This window comes from Puma concolor, chromosome D1, assembly GCF_028749965.1.
Source record: "Puma concolor isolate L17-30 chromosome D1, mPumCon1.1.hap2, whole genome shotgun sequence".
Taxonomy (NCBI): domain Eukaryota; kingdom Metazoa; phylum Chordata; class Mammalia; order Carnivora; family Felidae; genus Puma; species Puma concolor.
Window position 1 is genome coordinate 108702486 of NC_141676.1, and position 21762 is coordinate 108724247.

Here is a 21762-nt window from a genome sequence, read left to right on the forward strand (position 1 = left end):
GGGTCTGCTAATGGGCTCTGGTATATTGCACTGAGAGCTGCCCACTCAGATGACCTCCACAAATCTTGTTACTTGGAGGTGTGGGTGCCAGAGAAATAAGGATTGGATTTGGAGAGAAAAATTAATCATCCAAATTAACTGGGAAGATTCTGGTCTGAGGCAGTAAAAGCGTTATTAAAGGAGAAGGAAGAGGTGACGGGGGAGTGTGGTGAAGGATATTCGTATATATGTTGTTAAAGAACGCAATTCAACTGAGTAAAATTTAAAGATCTTGTTGGCTTAATTCAGTCATTCATGAACTGGACAGCATCCCATCTAGCAGCCAGAAAGTAGCTCTGAGAAGATGTACAAAATGGGAGGCTTTTATAGACAAGAATGAGGAAAGAGGAGATGGTTTCCATCCTCCCTATGGGGGCCAGAAGGGATCTACAGGGAGGATTGCCTTGTTAGCGCTGACCAGGCTAATTCTAGACTGAATGGTGACACATTAACACCCCTGGGAGAGACTGAAATTACACTTAAGTATTGTCTTGGTTTCCTGGTGTGGGACTTAGCACAAGCGACTCCATTTTGGGCCTACTGTCTCTTTTTGAACAACATGTGACTCTATGGTTGTACGTGAGAATTCAAGCTCAGTGTTTCTTCCAGTTCAGTGTGGTGAATAACAGTCTCGATGTGGTAATATGATAATAATGAAAATTATAATAATAGCAACCATTTATTGAGTGCTTGTGATATTTCAGGCACTGTGCTAAGGGCCTTACAGCCTTCACTTCATCCCATTTTTACTATACACAGGCACTATCATTGTCCCCATTTTACTTATTAGGAAACTGAGGCTCAGAGAGGTAGAGCAGCTCAGTCAAGTTCACACGGCTAGCTGGGAGTAGAGCTTGGTCTTCTAACTCCGATGATGGGAGCTCATAAACCACAAAGCTATACTGATGATAAGTCATAAAATTTGGGGTGAGGGGGTCTAGTAGATTTAAAATTTTTTTTGTTTTTAACATTTTACTTATTTCTGAGAGAGAGAGACAGAGCGCTAGTGGGGGGAGGGGCAGAGAGAGAGGGAGACACAGAATCCGAAGCAGGCTCCAGGCTCTGAGCTGTCAGCACAGAGCCCGATGTGGGACTCGAACCCATGAGCTGTGAGATCATGATCTGAGCTGAAGTCGGACGCCTAACCGATGGAGCCACCCAAGCATCCCGGGGGTAAAATAGATTTTAATAAGCAGAACACCTATTTCTTGCTATCATAGAGCTGATGCTTAGGAAGAGAAGATAAAGTATTTCAAATAGTAAATGAGATGTTTATAGGGGTGTGTGCGGCTGGAAAGGGGGAGAGCAGGGTGCCGTTGGGCATTTCACAGGGTCTCCTGACCAAATCCACCCCCTACATCACTCTGCCTCTGTCCACAGCTGTAGACACCAGCCCTGACACATCTGCATGAATATAATTAATTAGAAATTTCAGGTTCATCCCTCCCACCTCAGATCTGATTTCAGAGATTACCCTGATTCTCTGCTCCACACAATGAAAATACAGAATCACTGCGTATATCTTCATCTTCTACTGCCTTCACTGCCTACAGAATAAAAAAGTATATCTTCTTAACCAATTTATATGCTTGATCTCTATGTCCTTTTGTGCTTCCTGGATGTGGCAAGGGAAGAGAGGCACATCTAAAATTCCAAGTCCCAGTCTTTTTCACCCGACTGATTGTGCTTACAGCCTTGGGAAGAGTCAGACGCAGGGTGTAGGAGACGCAGGGTGTGGGCGCCATTGCCCGTTTGGTTCCAGTCAGGTCGACGCTCGGCAGCTAGATTTGACCCTGGAAACCCTGGAAACATTTATCCCTCTACTTTGGATCCTGTCATTCTGCTTTTGTCTGTCCAAATACCTGGAGGCCATGTTTTTGACCCTGGACAGGTTTTCCAGGAACAGGCCTGTTCCCTGAGGATTCTGGAGACACATGCAGGGGTGTCCCATGTGGAGGCCAGGGGGATAGGCTGTTATTTTCCCCTATCAGCTCCTTCGCCTTGAGGGGAGCTAACCTTTTATTGCTCTCCAGAAGCCAAAGAACAAGGGGTAGGTACAACAGGAACAGTGAGATCTGAGGAGAGCGTCTGCTCCAGACTCATAGCAGGAAACACTCTGCCCCCCCTCCCCCCGGGGCCTAATCCCTCAAGGTGGGTGGGGGGTGCTGTGGAAAGTTTTAGTACAAAACACAACATAACCTATGCTTACCTTCTGACAGCAGCCCAGCAAGTGGGGAACGGGGAACTCGGGTGCTCACAGCAGAGAGCGCTCTCCAAATCCTGTGTTTGTGTTTTCTGCTTCCAGACAAAAGAGAAGGTGGTCCAGCCATTGGCGGTGCCTTCCAGTGATGACCATGCCTGGAACATAGAGCTGCTTTAGTGACTGTCCTTCAGGACAGACATCCTCTTGTCTAGAGTCTCTAGCATGTGAAGTGACACTCTAGTCTTCAGGGACACGTCTCGACACGGGCCCCAGAAAGAGGCAACAGCTTTCACACATTTCAAATTCACTCTTGCAACAGTACAACTGAAATTCTTCCTGCCTCTGTACATTTCATTTTAAACAGCAAATGTGAGAATACAGGCAACTCATAATTCGTTAACTTTTCTGTTCCCGAATATTTAATTCCTGTCCATATACAGTTTAAATAGTTGCTTCAAAATACTTTATGAATATCAGCCAGCCTAGAATGGATTCCTCAACTGATAGGTAAAACTCTGTGAAGTCTCTTCCCCAGAGTAAATGATCCCTTTAAAGGAGATATTTTGTTTCCCTTCCCTTATGTTCATCTGTTTTGTCTCTTAAAGTCCTCATATGAGTGAAGTCATATGATTTTTGTCTTTCTCTAACTGATTAATTTCACTTAGCATAATACGCTCCAGTTCCATCCACGTAGTTGCAAATGGTAAGATTTCCTTCTTTTTGATTGCTGAGTAATACTCCATTGTATATGTGTGTGTGTGTATACATAATATACATAATTTATATAATTTTACATTATACATAATTATAAATACATTTAATTATACATTAAATTATACATAATTTATATATATATAAACAGGGAGGGGGACAAAACAGAAGAGACTCATAAATATGGAGTCTACTCCTGAAATCATTGTTGCACTATATGCTAACTAATTTGGATTAAGGAACTAACTAATTAACTAACTAATTTGGATTAAGATTAAGGAATCTACTCCTGAAATCATTGTTGCACTATATGCTAATTTGGATGTAAATTTTTAAAAACAAAAAAACAAAATTAAATAAATAAAGATTAAAGGAGATTTTTTTTGTCACCAAGGCTTGAAAGGTGTGGACATACGAACATATGCACGTAAATAAAACCTTCCAAGTCCTTGCAGCCTATTTTGTATTTTTGCCAGGAAATGAATGCTAGCTTTCCTTCTGAAGGGTTGCTACTATTTTCCCCTTGGCATATGTATCTTCCAGAATCCTGAATGTGATGGTTCTGTGGTTGCTGCATGGCGTAACTATTAAGAATGCCATGCTTCACTTAATAATCTGCTCTCTTCCCATTTTTCATGGGGCAATGTCCAATTAATTTCACATTGTACTCTTGATGGCTAGAACCAATTGGTTGTTTCAACTCAAAACTTTTCACCTAGACAGAAATAATTATGGTGAGTAAATGAGATTACATAACCAAAAGAGAGAATTGATTTAGCCTTCATTTATAGGATGACACTTCTAATTTTTACGTACCTCACTTAAATTAATCACAGACTTTTCACAAAAGGTGTGCATCCAGAGCCCTGATTTAATAGATTTGCTGCCTGTTTTACAATGTTGAAAGATTAACCTCAGGTTGTGTGTGTAGCACGATGTTTACAGTTTCCATTATAGATGTCATTTGCTGCTGTTCCCTAATTGCAATGATTAACTATGCATTATATTAACAATGACTTATACATTTTTTTTTGAGCACATGAAGACAATTTATGTCAAGAAGTAAATGCCCACAAGGATGAAGGATTGATGCGTGTGTAACTGGGCCTCCATGCCTTCCCACGTGGCCATGCCAGGACGGTGCCTTCCTCCAGGGCAAGAGCATCTGCCTTGATAGGATGTATTTCTTTATACTCCCCAGAAGCCATGAGGAGACAGATCCATAGTTTTTAATTCTGACTCCCAATGAAAGCCGATATTGGTGACTGGTATGACAATTCTCTAAATACACTGACTAAAGAAAAGCAATATGATTAAAGAGAAGCAGCAGTCAATATTGACTCCAAGAAACTATAAATCTTGATATTCCATACAACAAATATGTATGTTTATTATTACTCATTAGAACTGATGGGCCAGAATTTAATGCATCCAGCAAAGGAACCAGATTTCTACTTGCCTACAGCAGATGATGGCTTACGCCAGGTAAATAGTAGAAAAAAGCTAATTTAATTTTGTCATCAGGATTTCCCCACTGAGGAAGGATAAATTGAAAACAGACTACTAGGACACTTTCTAATATCTGTTTATAAGAATCATTAAAGAGGCCCTACACTCTCTTTTTTAAAATTTGTTTTTAATATTTACTTTTGAGAGAAAGAGAGACAGAGTACAAGTGGGGAAGGGGCAGAGAGAGAGGGAGACACAGAATCTGAAGCAGGCTCCAGGCTCTGAGCTGTCAGCACAGAGTCCGATGTGGGCTCAAACCCACGAACTGCAAGATCATGACCTAAACCAAAGTCGGACACTTAACTGACTGAGCCACCCAGGCACCCCAAGCCTACACTTTCTTTACTTATGATTAAGGTTTATTATCTGTATTTAAGTTCTACAAGCACATAGTCTACTCTGGCCATCATCAAATCGAGTCAGTGAGCTCCCTCTGGGTTTCCCAATTGCATAGTCATGGATCGCTCCTGTATGGACTGAAGGGAGGTTCATTCATTTATTAAACAAATAGTTGTTTAATGCTCATTATATAGCAGGCTGTTCCAGGTGCCAGGGATATGATGATGACCCAAATAAACCAAGTCACTGCTCCCACAAAACTTAACTGTCTAGTCCTTATGAAAAACAAGAAATGAAGAACAAACAGATACATATGTCATATAGCTCCAGCTCAGGATAAATGCTCTGAAGAAAATGAGACAGAGTAAGGGGACAGAGTATGAGTGAAGGGTGTGCTATTTTTAAAAGCTGGTGCCAAGGAATGCCTTTCTGAGGAGGTAAACTTTGAGTGGAAAGTTAAATGACATAATCTATATACTTATGTAAAGTATGTAAATCTGTCTGAACTTGGAAACATGTAATGTTTGGAGGGCACAGAGAAAAAGCCCTGCAATGGACGTGCACTTGTCTTGGGGGGCAGGGTGTAGTTTACTTCTTTCAATGGCATGAGCTCACAGGAACTATTTAAACTGCTATCCAGGTCGTGGGTAAGGGGATAAGAGTGGAAAACAGAGCAAGATTTTAGTACTGAAACCAATAGGAGATTCCAGAAGCAGGGTCCTAATGGGGCCAATGTCTGAGCTGGTGAGGCGGGCCCAAAACTAGCTGTCAAATGTAATGGGTCCAATGGCAAAAGGGAAGCAAAGGGGAAATAGGCAAACGCAGCCAGAGGTGGGTGGAAGCCCATGGATGGAGTGCTGACACAGACCCACAGGGTGCAGAGTCAGGGCTTGGGAGAACGTGGAACAGGCCTTGAGCAGAAGGCTGGAATCCATGGTTACTTTTCTTAAGCCTTGTGTGTGTGTTTCACAGGTGTGCAAGGTGCACTGGAAAGGAGGGGCTCAGGCAGGTTGAGATAAAACAACCTCCTGAGTCCCTGAAAGGTCAGCTGTAGTTTGGAGCTTCCCCCACATTCTATAAAATGCTGAAGTGGGAGCGTGATGAGAGAATGAGAAGTGAAGTAGAGTTTCTAGGCTTGTCAAGGGCTAGGGATAAGTTTGCCTCCTTAGAGTGGAAATGGCCACCTTTTCCCCTGCAGCCCAGCACAGCAATGCGTCAACTGTCCAAATTTACCATAGGAACATACTATACAACATGTTTTTTTTGTTGTTGTTGTTTTTTTTTGTGGCAAATATATTATAAGCTTTGTTTGGCCTAGGTGATAGGGATTTTTCTAGAGCTCCTAAACCCTGCCTACCTCTTCTCCTACACACACACACACACACACACACACACTCACACTCACACTCACACTCACACGGAGTCAAGCCATGGGCCTCACGGCTATTTTTCCATTCATTTATTCGTTCATTCAACAATTAGTGAATAGCTAGTTTGTGGCAGGTCTGAAGATACAAAGGTCAGTAACAATTGGTCTGTGACTTTAAGGATCTCCCACCTTCTAAGTCCAGGTTGGGTATGTACTTTCCCTGAGCCCCCTTTGATTATTCAAGGAACAGCTTCTTTCCTCCCGGGCCTTATGCCACCCTTTACTTAGAACTTTGAATCTGCCCTGCTGTTCCTGCAGGTGATCTGCTATTTTTTTGGCCTATGCCCCAGAAACCCATCTTTTTCTCTCTCTATTCTCAGAGACAACTTCCTAGATCCTACATGACTAGTCTGTAGTTCATTCTTCCAAGACTAGTCTGTCTTTTGCCATTAAAGTTTATAATATCACACTCAAGCCATCCATTCCAACCCAGCAACCTATAGTCACCTGGAGTTTAAAACTTAAATCCTTCTTGGGAGTTTAAAGTTGCAAGTTTAAATCCCACTCAGAGATTCTCCAAACTTATGGAACTTCTAGCCCCTCTCTCTGCTTCCCCCTTAATTCTGTCTCGTTTTATCTCAGGGACATTATGCGGGACTAGCAGAAGGGGAGAGATCAGTGTTCATTCACACCTGCCCTTTATAGGAGTAACAACACCTTCCTCTTCTGAGGGGTTTGAAATTTAATAGGACGTAGGATAGTTCCTGGGAAAATAATAGTTTGAACCATAATTAATTAATTAAATTTATATTTTCTTATTACTGTTCCTCTGCTTGATACAGCCCCCTTAAAAAAGCGTATGAAACAGGGCAAAGATAGAAAGGTGAAAGAGAAACTTAAGATTTCAAAGTCAAAGAAAATAGGGATGTTCTTTTTTATATTTCCCGTGGCACCTAGGAGAGAGGGAAAAAGAAGAGAAATAACATTTACTAAGCACCTCCAAAGTGCCAGATGTTTTACAAAGCTTTTCATGTTACTCCAAAAACTAGAGAGCACGTTCAAGGTGGCCAATCACTTGGCCGAATATTCTACAATTCATAAATGCTAAGCTGGAATTTAAATCAAGCGATGTTGCAACTGACACTTTATCCTTCCTCATGGGTCTGGAGTTGCATGACCTCGACCTTGCTGGCTTTAGCTTCAACATTTGGGAAATGGCTAGACTGGAATGAGCCTCCTAAAATTACTTCCAGTGAAAAGTCAGAGGCCCAGCTATCATCACTCCCATGTTATCCATGGATAAAATGTGGATGTTGTTCCCTAGGAATTTTCTGAATCCAGGTACATCTAAATAAAAAGAGTTGTGATATTTTTATCTATACTACCTACATTTATATCTATCTATATCTATATCCATATCTATATATATTTATATCATCTATATCTATATCTATGGATACTGGAATATTATCCATATAAAAGAATGAAATGTTGCCACTTGCCATGACATGGATGGACCTAGAGGGTATAATGCTAAGTGGAATAAGTCCGAGGAAGACAAATATAGCATGATTTCACTATTATGTGGACTTTAAGAAACAAAACAAATAAGCAAAGGTAAAAAAGAGAGAGAGAGGAAGAGACAAGCCAAGAAAGAGACGCTTAACTACAGAGAACATACTGATAGTTATCAGAGAGGAGGTGGGTGGAGATGGGGATTAAAGAGTATATTGAGGCTTCTGGGAAGATGGCGACATAGGAGGATGCTGAGCTCACCACGTCCTGCGGATCACTTAGATTCCACCCACACCTGCCTAAATAACCCAGAAAATCGCCAGAAGACTAGCAGAACGGATTCTCCAGAGCCAAGCACAGACGAGAGGCCCACGGAAGAGGGTAGGAAGGGCAGAGAGGCGGTGCGCACTCCACGGACTGGCGGGAGGGAGCCGGGGCGGAAGGGTGGCCTGCCGGCCAAGCAGAGCCCCCGAGTCTGGCTGGCAAAAGCAGAGGGGCTGGACAGAGTGTGTTCGGACAGTAAGCAGGACTTAACATCTGAGAGGTTATAAGTTAACAGCTCTGCTCGGAGAGCGGGAGGGCTGGAGGACAACGGGAGGGAGAGTTGTTGACCCCGGAGGACAGAGTGCAGCTTGGGGGGCGGAACAAAGATGGCTCGCCAGCGCCATCTCCCTCGCCCATTCCCCAGCCAAAATCCCAAAGGGAACCGGTTCCTGCCAGGAAACTGGTTTGCACCGCGCAAGCACCGAACGCTGTGCTTCTGCGGATCCATCCCTCCGGCGGGTCTGACTCACCCCCGGTGCCACAGGGCCCCTCCCGAAGCGGATCACCAAAGGATAAGCGAGCTGAGCCTGCCCCTCCTGCCCCCCTGCACCCTGCAGATCCACCCCAGCTAATATGCCAGATCCCCAGCACCACAAGCCTGGCAGTGTGCAAGTAGCCCACACGGGCCACCCCACCCCACAGTGAATCCCGCCCCTAGGAGAGGGAAAGAGAAGGCACACACCAGTCTGACTGTGGCCCCAGCGGTGGGCTGGGGGCAGACATCGGGTCTGACTGTGGCCCCGCACACCAATGCAAGTTATTCAAGACAGCACAGCGGAAGTGACCCGCAGTTCCACACCACTCCAGGGACTATCCAAAATGACCAAACGGAAGAATTCCCCTCAAAAAAAACGTCCAGGAAATAACAACAGCTAACAAACTCATCAAAAACGATTTAAACAATATAACAGAAAGTGAATTTAGAACAATAGTCATAAAATCAATCGCTGGGCTTGAAAACAGTATAGAGGACAGCAGAGAATCTATTGCTACAGAGATCAAGGGACTAAGGAACAGCCAGGAGGAGCCAAAAAATGCTATTAACGAGCTGCAAAATAAAATGGAGACGACCACAGCTCGGATTGAAGAGGCAGAGGAGAGAATAGGTGAACTAGAAGATAAAGTTATGGAAAAAGAAGAAGCTGAGAAAAAGAGAGATAAAAAAATCCAGGAGTATGAGGGGAAAATTAGAGAACTAAGTGATGCACTAAAGAGAAATAATATATGCATAATTGGTATTACAGAGGAGGAAGAGAGAGGGAAAGGTGCTGAAGGTGTACTTGAAGAAATCATAGCTGAGAACTTCCCGGATCTGGGGAAGGAAAAAGGCATTGAAATCCAAGAGGCACAGAGAACTCCCTTCAGACGTAACTCGAATCGATCTTCTGCACGACAGATCATAGTGAAACTGGCAAAATACAAGGATAAAGAGAAAATTCTGAAAGCAGCTAGGGATAAACGTGCTCTAACATATAAAGAGAGACCTATAAGACTCGTGACCGATCTCTCTACTGAAACTTGGCAGGCCAGAAAGGAATGGCAGGAGATCTTCAATGTGTTGAACAGAAAAAATATGCAGCCGAGAATCCTTTATCCAGCCAGTCTCATTTAGAATAGAAGGAGAGATAAAGGTCTTCCCAAACAAACAAAAACTGAAGGAATTCGTCACCACTAAACCAGCTCTACAAGAGATCCTAAGGGGGATCCTGTGAGACAAAGTACCAGAGACATTGCTACAAGCATGAAACCTACAGACATCACAATGACTCTAAACCCATATCTTTCTATAATAACACTGAACGTAAATGGACTAAATGCACCAACCAAAAGACAGAGGGTATCAGAATGAATAAAAAAACAAGACCCATCTATTTGCTGTCTACAAGAGACTCATTTTAGACCTGAGGACACCTTCAGATTGAAAGTGAGGGGATGGAGAACTACTTATCATGCTACTGGAAGTCAAAAGAAAGCTGGAGTAGCCATACGGATATCAGACAAACTAGACTTTAAATTAAAGGCTGTAACAAGAGATGAAGAAGGGCATTATATAATAATAACAGGGTCTATCCATCGGGAAGAGCTAACAGTTATAAATGTCTATATGCCGAATATGGGAGCCCCCAAATATATAAAACAATTACTCACAAACATAAGCAACCTTATTGACAAGAATGTGGTAATTGCAGGGGACTTTAACACCCCACTCACAGCAATGGATAGATCATCTAGACACACGGTCAATGAAGAAACAAGAGCCCTGAATGACACACTGGATCAGATGGACTTGACAGAGATATTAAAAATTCTGCATCCCAAAGAAACAGGATATACTTTCTTCTTGAGTGCAGATGGAACATTCTCCAAGATAGATCACATATTGGGTCACAAAACAGCCCTTCATAAGTATACAAGAATTGAGATCATACCATGCATACTTTCAGACCACAATGCTATGAAGCTTGAAATCAACCACAGGAAAAAGTCTGGAAAACCTCCAAAAGCATGGAGGTTAAAGAACACCCTACTAAAGAATGAATGGGTCAACCAGGCAATTAGAGAAGAAATTAAAAAATATATGGAAACAAACGAAAATGAAAATACAACAATCCAAAAGCTTTGGGATGCAGCAAAGGCAGTCCTGAGAGGAAAATACATTGCAATCCAGGCCTATCTCAAGAAACAAGAAAAATCCCAAATACAAAATCTAACAGCACACCTAAAGGAAATAGAAGCAGAGCAGCAAAGACACCCCAAACCCAGCGGAAGAAGAGAAATAATAAAGATCAGAGCAGAAATAAACAATATAGAATCTAAAAAAACAGTAGAGCAGATCAATGAAACCAAGAGTTGGTTTTTTGAAAAAATAAACAAAATTGATAAACCTCTAGCCAGGCTTCTCAAAAAGAAAAGGGAGATGACCCAAATAGATAAAATCATGAATGAAAATGGAATTATTACAACCAATCCCTCAGAAATACAAGCAATTATCAGGGAATACTATGAAAAATGATATGCCAACAAACTAGACAACCTGGAAGAAATGGACAAATTCCTAAGCACCCACACACTTCCAAAACTCAAAGAGGAAGAAAAAGAAGGCTTGAACAGACCCATAACCAGCAAAGAAATGGAATCAGTTATCAAAAATCTCCCAACAAATAAGAGTCCAGGACCAGATGGCTTCCCTGGGGAATTCTACCAGACATTTAAAGCAGAGATAATACCTATCCTTCTCAAGCTATTCCAAAAAATAGAAAGGGAAGGAAAACTTCCAGACTCATTCTATGAAGTCAGTATTACTTTGATTCCTAAACCAGACAGAGACCCAGTAAAAAAAGAGAACTACAGGCCAATACCCCTGATGAATATGGATGCAAAAATTCTCAATAAGATACTAGCAAATCGAATTCAACAGCATATAAAAAGAATTATTCACCATGATCAAGTGGGATTCATTCCTGGGATGCAGGGCTGGTTCAACATTCGCTAATAAATCAATGTGATACATCACATTAATAAAAGAAAAGATAAGGACCATATGATCCTGTCAATCGATGCAGAAAAAGCATTTGACAAAATTCAGCATCCTTTCTTAATAAAAACCCTCGAGAAAGTCGGGGTAGAAGGAACATACTTAAACATCATAAAAGCCATTTATGAAAAGCCCACAGCTAACATCATCCTCAATGGGGAAAAACTGAGAGCTTTTCCCCTGAGATCAGGAACACGACAGGGATGTCCACTCTCACCGCTGTTGTTAAACATAGTGTTGGAAATGCTAGCATCAGCAATCAGACAACAAAAGGAAATCAAAGGCATCAAAATTGGCAAAGATGAAGTCAAGCTTTCACTTTTTGCAGATGACATGATATTATCCGTGGAAAATCTGATAGACTCCACCAAAAGTCTGCTAGAACTGATACATGAATTCAGCAAAATTGCAGGATACAAAATCGATGTACAGAAATCAGTTGCATTCTTACACACTAATAATGAAGCAACAGAAAGACAAAGAAACTGATCCCATTCACAATTGCACCAAGAAGCATAAAATACCTAGGGATAAATCTAACCAAAGATATACAAGATCTGTATGTTGAAAACTATAGAAAGCTTATGAAGGAAATTGAAGAAGATACAAAGAAATGGAAAAACATTCCGTGCTCCTGGGTTGGAAGAATAAATATTGTTAAAATGTCAATAATGCCCAAATCTATCTACACATTCAATGCAATCCAAATCAAAATTGCACCAGCATTCTTCTTGAAGCCAGAAGAAGCAATCCTAAAATTCATATGGAACCACAAAAGGCCCCGAATAGCCAAAGTAATTTTGAAGAAGAAGACCAAAGCAGGAGGCATCACAATCCCAGACTTTAGCCTCTACCACAAAGCTGTAATCATCAAGACAGCATGGTGTTGGCATAAAAACAGACACATAGACCAATGGAATAGAATAGAAACCCCAGAACTAGACCCATAAACATATGGCCAACTCATCTTTGACAAAGCAGGAAAGAACATCCAATGGAAAAAAGACAGTCTCTTTAACAAATGGTGCTGGGAGAACTGGACAGCAACATGCAGAAGAATGAAACTAGACCACTTTCTTACACCATTCACAAAAATTAACTCAAAATGGATAAAGGACTTGAATGTGAGACAGGAAACCATCAAAATACTAGAGGAGAAAGCAGGAAAAGACCTCTGTGACCTCAGCCGCAGCAATTTCTTACTTGACACATCCTCAAAGGCAAGGGAATTAAAAGCAAAAATGAACTATTGGGACCTCATGAAGATAAAAAGCTTCTGCACAGCAAAGGAAACAATCAACAAAACTAAAAGGCAACCAACGGAATGGGAAAAGATATTTGCAAATGACATATCGGACAAAGGGCTAGTATCCAAAATCTATAAAGGGCTCACCAAACTCCACACCCAAAAAACAAACAATCCAGTGAAGAAATGGGTAGAAAACATGAATAGACACTTCTCTAAAGAAGACATCCGGATGGCCAACAGGCACATGAAAAGATGCTCAACGTCGCTCCTCATCAGGTAAATACAAATCAAAACCACACTCAGATATCACCTCACACTCGTCAGAGTGGCCAAAGTGAACAAATCAGGAGACTATAGATGCTGGAGAGGATGTGGAGAAACAGGAACCCTCTTGCACTGTTGGTGGGAATGCAAACTGGTGCAGCTGCTCTGGAAAACAGTGCGGAGGTTCCTCAAAAAATTAAAAATAGACCTACCCTATGACCCAGCAGTAGCACTGCTAGGAATTTACCCAAGGGATACAGGAGTACTGATGCATAGGGGCACTTGTACCCCAATGTTTATAGCAGCACTCTCAACAATAGCCAAATTGTGGAAAAAGCCTAAATGTCCATCAACTGATGAATGGATAAAGAAATTGTGGTTTATATACACAATGGAGTAGTATGTGGCAATGAGAAAGAATGAAATCTGGCCCTTTGTAGCAACATGGATGGAACTGGAGAGTGTTATGCTAAGTGAAATAAGCCATATAGAGAAAGACAGATACCATATGGTTTCACTCTTATGTGGATCCTGAGAAACTTAACAGAAACCCATGGGGGAGGGGAAGGAAAAAAAAAGAAAAAAAAGAGGTTAGAGTGGGAAAGAGAGCCAAAGCATAAGAGACTCTTAAAAACTGAGAACAAACTGAGGGTTGATGGGGGGTGGGAGGGAGGGGAGGGTAGGTGATGGGCATTGAAGAGGGCATCCTTTGGGATGAGCACTGGGTGTTGTATGGAAACTAATTTGACAATAAATTTCATATAATAAAAAAAGAAATAAATAAAATAAAAAAAAGTATATTGATAATGATGAAAAATAATAAAATGATAGAAAGGCAATAAATAAACAAGTGAAAAAAGCTCATAATTGGGAAACTAACTTTATTAAGCCAATTTTATAGTAACAACAATAAAATTGTGCAAAATTGAAAAACAATTGTATTTGGGTATTTCGTGTAACTATTTGTTATAAATATTTTTTAAGTTTATTTTGAGAGAGGGAGAGAGAGAACAAGTGAGCAGGGGAGGGGCAGAGAGAGACAGAGGGAGAGAGAGAATCCCAAGCAGGCTCTGCGCTGTCAGCACAGAGCCTGACGTGGGGCTGGAACTCACAAACAATGAGATCATGACCTGAGGCAAAACCAAGAGTCGGATGCTTAACCAACTGAGCCACCCAGATGCCCCTCATATAACTTTTTAATACTCCATATTAGCAACATATATTTTAAAGCTATTCAATGTTTGATAAAACAGGGAATTAAAACTATAAAAAGTAAACACAAAGGAATATATCTTTTCACTTAACAATCCTACATTTGTATTCTACAGAAAAAAATACCAAGATTATATAAAGATTTATCCTCCAGGAGGGTAACTGGGATGGTATTTGTAAGTGAAAAAGTAAAAAAAGCCTAGATATTCATTAATAGGTATCTTGATGATGATGGGATAGCACATAGCCACTCAGAGTATGCATGGTTTAGAAGAAAGATGTGCATACATATACATGATACATATACATATATACACATACACATATACACATATGTGTACATATATATGAAAATGTAAGTTGTAGAGTAAAACATGCATGATTCCACATTTGGGAAAGAAAGTTCCTATGCTGAGGTCCTAAACCCTCATACCTCAGGATGAGACCTTATTTGGAAATTCAGCCATTGCACGTGTAATGAGTTAAGATGCGATCCTGTTGGAGTAGCATGGGTCCTAATCCAATGACTGGGGTCATTATAAGAGAAAGCAGGAACATGGACACACGAAGGAAAGGCAGTCACACGAAGAAACAGACACTCCCACAGGGAGAAATCGGCATGAATATGAAGTCAGAGATTGGGGTGAGGCATCTACAAGTCAAGGAGAGAGGAGACAGGAGCAGGTTCTCCCTCCAAGCCCTTGGAAGGAACCAGCCCTGCCCACACCTTGATGTGAGACTTCTAGCCCCCAGAACTAGGAGACAGTGTCTGCTGTTTAAGCCTTAAGCCCCTCACCCCCAAAGAAATCGTTGTCTATGCTCTAACCAGATTCCTGCTGTCTTGTCTCAGTTTTTTTGACAATATAAAATGCCACAGTCTAATTGTTTGGGGCAAACTTTATTCAGGATGGCACCAGTATGCTTTCGAAGGTGACTTTCTCATCATTCCATGCCTCTGGTTATTCAGAGGACTTTACTAGCACCTCTGAAAATAGACCAGCCTCCAGTCAGATTCAGTAGGAGAAATGAGTTTGACCATTTGAATAGCAGTATGAAATAAAATTGACAGATACTTAATTGAGAACGCCTCTGCTCTCTACCTACTGATTTTCTAAAATAAACCAACAGATCAGCTGATGGACAGATTAAAAAATCAATGGAAAATTAGAAGGGTAATGTCTGTCTCAAAAAAATATGACTTGACACAATGTTCTAATAACTTAGAGCAACCAAAGCACTTGAAAAATTAATGTGAAACCCACCATCGATCATTTCAGATTTTTATGGCCAAGGAAATGCATTTGTATAACTCGATTGCTCAATTGCATGGCAACAGCAGGTTTCAGACCCAGAGAAGGGGAGTTTAGATGAAACCAGTACTGACCTTTGCTCCTGGTGAGAATCAGAATCAGCATCTCGGAGCACTTCTTCTTTTACATTGTTCTTAATTGGACAGTATTAGGGAAATGGCAAGAAATAGGACTTGATGTTGATGGAAATGGCTTTAACGGATGGGAGTATTGTGACACAGTAATTCCAAGGTTTCCTAATTTGAAAGTGGCTGAATTGTACTTTTTAAAAACTAGATAGTATTTTTATGAACTAATCTCGGGAGGAGACATAGCCAACAAATGTCTAAAATTGATCTATAAAATTTCACTATCTCAGGGATCCAATTACATGAAAATTCAGGTCTCTAACTATGCACATGAAAAAGACAATTGGTCAGCGGTCTAACAGCCTCAGACAGAAATACCAGACAAGTCTGAGAATTGTCAGCATCATACAGAAGCCACAAATTAGGCTGTCAAAAGCCAGTCCCCTTCAATAATTACCCTGTATACACCAGGATCTACAGGAAGAAGAAACCCCTGAAAAAAAAATCCTTACAGGGTCAGGCAAGAACTTCAAGTAAGCCACACTGGCATGAACAGAAACTGCCAAGGGATTTGAGAATTAAGGTCATAAGCTGGACCTGACAAACCCATAAGAAACTGGCCAAAGAACAGAATATCTGATACTCTGGGGCCACTCTGGCGTTCAGAGTCCTGCTAATCCTTGTCTGTGAGGCTCAGAGCTTATGCTTTGCATCCTAGTCTATTACATGCAACACTGCCCCCCTTACACGCATAAAACATTCTCCTCCCCTACACATACACACACACACACACACACACACACACACACAGACACTAACCAGCATTGGCCAGGAATATGATAGAAAAATGGTCACGTTACCAAGATAATTATTTACTTAGCTTTTCTTCCTGACTCTTGATCTTCATGAGTATTCTTTTCCACTCTTGGGTCCCAAGACTTCATTGCTTTCTGAGTCTTCTCCCAAGAAAAGCAAGCACTGGTCTATACCACTATTATCCTTTGACAGAAATCTACTCATTGGTATGAGAAGAGATGTAAACCACCCATCTCCATACTCAACACACTTTTCTTTGGGAAGGATGCTTTATCCCATGGGATGGTTACCTATGGGCCATCAGAGCCATCCTGGAGGGCCACAGCTGAAGAAACGGATCTCTTGCTGGAGAAGGTGGACATTGGGAAAAGGGGCATGGTGCAGAACAGAACCAAGGTTATCCAATGTAAACTAATGTGGGTTTGAACACTGCTTCTAATATTGGTAAACTACATGAAATATGGGAAACATTGTGCTAGACCCTAAACTCATCTCATACCTAGAGATGTCCTAAAAATAAATATTTTAGCTATTTTAAGCTATCCAAAGAAATAATTTCCCTGTTGACACTTTGCACTGACCCCAAACATCAACCATGACCTCAGTGTATTCTCTCCCCTTACCTATGTCTTTACTGCTCTATATTCTTCCATTTGATTCACCACTGCAGTCACTGTTATCACTACCACATCACGGTGGCTGCTGGATGGCTAACCCATTGCTTCATGGCCCAGAATTTCTGCCACACAAACCACATGGTGGCCAGGACACCCAGCAGACTTAGGGAGCAGGGAATAGTTGCTTTAAAAGCCATCTAGTGAGGTGATGATAAGTGTGAGAGCAGAGTGCCCTCAGAGTTGGGCTCAGAAGAGTTGTTACAGAAGGGGGACAATAATACAAAGTGTCATTGTTCAAAGTGTTTGCTGCCCTCCTTGCGAAAGCATTCTCTGCCCTGCCCAACTGCCTAGCCATGCAACCTGTAGCAGCTGATGAAGTGAGTGCAAGTGTTGGTGTCCCTTCAGAGAAGAAGCCCTAGGGGATAGCGTGTCATAGTCCATGTTATCCCTCTGTTCCATGTGCCACAGTGACCATACTGATCCATAATAGAGACTACTCCACGTGCCTGAGTCCTAAGGTAGAGACATCAGGGAGGAGAGCTACACAGTAGATCTATCTGTCTGTCTATCTGTCTATCCATCTATCTATCTATATCTATCTATATCTATCTATCTATCTAGCTAGCTAGCTAGCTAGCTAGCTAGCTATCTAGCTATCTATCTATCATCTACCTAACAATCAATTAAAAAGCTTTTATCATTGTGAGCCACTATGATTTTGGGGTTTTTATCTTGCCTCAGTCTAGCCTAACCTGTTCTGCTGTGATAAGAGAATGTCAGGAATAGAGTAATTCTAGCCAATGACAAATGATATTTAGGGTGTGTGTGTGTGTCTGAGTGTGTGCGCATGCATACACAAATGTGAGGTCGAACACTGCACAGGAAAAAAGGTCAACAGTAACAAAGATGACAAATAATCAAGAAATAATCAAGTAAAAGAGAGATAAACTAAAAATGTGATTTAGTTTGGCTGTAAGAGTAATAGTGATTACAGTCATTATTGTGAACTGTTTACCTTTTAGACTGATTTGTATGCAACATAATAAAAATTATGCATAGCGTTAAAACATGCACCTGGTTAACTCTGTTGCAGGCTTTGTTTGATTGCAACAATACCTAATATACCTCTAAACGTGTATCTTCAATCTTTGTAATTTGTTGTTCATGTAGCAATTTAAAATAATCTGTGAAAACATTCCCATTAAAAGGGTCATATTAGGAAGCACGCTGTGGGTGAGTGTATAGAACAAAAGGAGGATGTGTAACTAAAAAGAGAAAAACGGGAATCTGAGTAAATGAGTAGGATCAGTCTGACCCTGGCCCAAACCATGTAAACATGTATTTATTGCATTGTGTTTCCTCTATCATTCGAGTGAATCTCATCCATACTCGTAGCTTTGACTACCAGCAATTGATTAATATCTTCAAAAATTATACCCCAGCCCATTCAGCTTCCATGAACTCTATACATAGAATGCCAACTTCCTGTCCATCTTTTCTACTTGGGTGTCTCCAAGGTACCCCAACCCCAACGTACTCTAGATCAGAGTCATGGTCTTCCTCTTAAGTTGGTTCTCTTCCTTCCCCCCTTTCTCTTTCCCACCCTTGCCTTAACCTTTAACTACTGTTGATTTTACCCTCGAAATATTTTCATTCTACCCCCTTATTTACAGCTATGCTTTTGCAACCTTAGCCCAAGTTATTGTCATCCCCAGTCTCAAAGAGCCTAACTGGTCTACCCACATCTACTGTGTCCTCTCCGGTTTATCATTCACATTGCCTTTAGGGTGATTTGTAACAAAGTACAGGTCTCATTATTTTACCTCATTGTTTAGAATCCTTAAGTAGTTTCCACTGCTCTTACGGTAAGACCAAAATGTTTATCCACTCCCTGCAGTGGGTATCTGTTACCTCCCCCACCCACTGCCCTCTTACTTGCAGAAATCCCTCTCCAATCTGGTGAGCTACCTACCACTTAGCTCCATCTTCCCCACATAGGAAGAGCATGAGACCCAACCCGGCATGTAAGAGTACTTCAGTGACTGGCTCAGAATTGGGCATTATCTCCACAGGAGGGGTCAGTGGCAGCCCTATTCTGGCAATTAATACGAATCCTGGGATAATGAAGGCCTCTCATCTTCTGAGATAAGAGCTTTGAAGTCTGTCTCCAGGGTTGGTCTTTTCCACCATGAGCAGAAAGCCTGGCTGAGAAAGCAGCTCATGCAGGAGATAAGCAAGTTAAGAGATGAAGAGACAGGTTAGTGGTGACATTTGTTTGGGCCAGGGCTGGAAGCCAGCGCCAGATCCTGGCTCTCCCACTCACATGAGTGTTTATGTTCCTTTTTGACTGAGGCTAATTTAAATTGAGTTAATATCACAACTAAGAGTGCTTCACGAGAGGGAATCTTCCTCCCCTCCCTCATCTCACACCAAGTTAATTCCTTCGGCCCTTGGCCTAGACGTTACTTCTACAGGGAAACGCTTCCTAATCCTCCAAATAAGGTAAGGCATCTCTGTTATGTTTGCTCATTCTCCTTATCTCCATCTGTGATGATAGATTTATTTATACACTTCCATCTGTGATTACAGGATTTTTCTCTGTCTCCCCTAAGAGACTCCAAGCTCCATGAGGTCACACTGTGGTGCCCCCACCATGCTTGGTGACTTGTACTGTGCCTGGCAAGAGATTTTTGTTGACTGAATGAAGAGAGAGTAACTTGGTGTCAGGCACTGTGCTAAGTGCTTTTGTACACCTTGTGTTTTATTTTACTTATTTTATTTTATTTTATTTTATTTTATTTTATTTTATTTTATTTTATTTTATTTTTAGAGAGAGAAAGAGAAAGAGCGTGCAGGGGAGAGGGGCAGAGGGAAAGAGAGAAACAATCTTATGCAGGCTCCACACTCAGTGCTGAGCTCGAAGCGGGGCTCACTCCTATGACCCTGGGATCATGACCTGAGCAGAAATCAAGAGTCACTGAATTGACTGAGCCACCCAGGTGCCCCCACATTATCTCATTTAAACTTTACCACAATCTGTGGCAAATGCTCTGGGATCCATTTACAGATGTGGACACTGAGGTGTGGATATGTTAAGAAACACTGGCAAATGGATATAAAGAGAGCAATCCAGGACACAAAATGAGGTCTCGTTCCAAATGCAGAGATCTTTTTCTCGTGCCACTTTCGAGAGGCCTCCTAACTGTCAATTTGCAGTCTCTCCTTTCCCTACAAAATGCCTGTCTTGACTCCAGTTCCTACGGTATTTTACTCTCTTCTATCTTTTATTTAAATTGGCAGCTCATTAGGTTTAACGTGTTCCAGAAATATTTTCAGCCTTACCTGGAAACTGGAAACATACACCTTTTACTCCAAAAAAGTTCTCAAGATCCAGAAGAAAGAACATTTTTTTTCTCAGAGCAATGGTTCTTGTTTGGGGGTTTAGGGTCTGTCTTGAGCTTCCTTATATTTTTCTATACTAGTCAGTGACTTTCCTTTACACTCCTAAAACTGGCTGGTAGAAAACAAGAGGAGAGAGAATGGGTGAGGGGAAGAGAAGGCAGAGCCCACTTATGCCATTGAGCTGGAATCACTTCAAAGCCCTTGCCTACTCCCCATGCCTCCTGGACCCAGCAGTTGGTAATTTGCGCATCTCAACGACCTGACAACAATATGCACTTAAATGGCAGAAGAGGTTCAAACATAGTAAAGTGATGCTAGAATGTTCAATAATCTGCTCGGCACACGGTATTCAGAACTATAACAATAAATGTTTCCATTAAATGCCCAGGCTCAAAAGACGCTGCATAAAAGGAAGAATTCCAAAGAGTTCTGGATATGCTGGACAGGTCTCGAGGAGTGCTATTCAAAGAAACCATCTTCCCAGTTTTTTGCTATAGGTGGGCGACAAGATGAGGTAGATGGGTGAACCATTTCTTTCTTTGAGGCAGTCGTGCTACAAAGAAAACACCAGCTGAACCAAAGTGGGTAATGACAAGCCTGATGCTGGTATAAGTTTCTTCTGGTCTCATACGGTTAACAGTCTTGCTGACCAGCCTTGGTCTCTCTACTTTCGAGGAGCCATGGCCTTGAAAAGTGGTTTTCAAAGCTGGCTGAATACTAGAAGCACCTGGGAGGCTTTATGATCTAGTAATGTGCAAGGAACTTATCCAGAGATTCTGTTTCGGTGGCTTTGGGGTGGCACCAGGTACGTTTTAGCACTTCCCCGGTGACTCGAGCATGCAGTCAGGATCAAGGACTGCTGGTCTTTCTTGTAGCAGGACAGAAGACACGTGGGTTCCTCATGCCGACCTGTGGCAAAGTACCGAGAGCCAAGTACAGCTTACATGGGTGGAGCAGCTTGTCTTTCAAAATATTTCTTGCTTCTTGGATCTTTTACTAGCCACTCATGGGAAGGAAATAGAACTGAACAGTTACTAAGACAGAGGTGACACGCGTGGAGGGAAGGAACCGACACCTACGGGCCGTTTGGAAGCTGAGGCTTTAAGAAATCTGAATGTAACAGAATTGGTGGATGGCATGACCTATCCCACTGCACATGCAGAATGACACAGAGGAGGCAGGTGAAGGACACACACACACACACACACACACACACACACAAGCCATAACGGCCTCATTTTCTGACCACCTCCTCCAGCAGGATTTTTTGGGGTAGGATG

The 21762-nt window shown here is 41.7% G+C and overlaps 1 long non-coding RNA gene across 1 annotated transcript in view; it reads right to left on the reverse strand.

Annotated features, from left to right (window-relative positions):
- LOC147576984 (uncharacterized) overlaps positions 1-21762 on the reverse strand; it is a 246943-nt gene that overhangs the window by 194757 nt on the left and 30424 nt on the right. The window contains exon 2 of the long non-coding RNA XR_015241373.1: positions 2249-2397. This is a non-coding gene — a long non-coding RNA (uncharacterized LOC147576984). The remainder of the gene's footprint in view (positions 1-2248; positions 2398-21762) is intronic.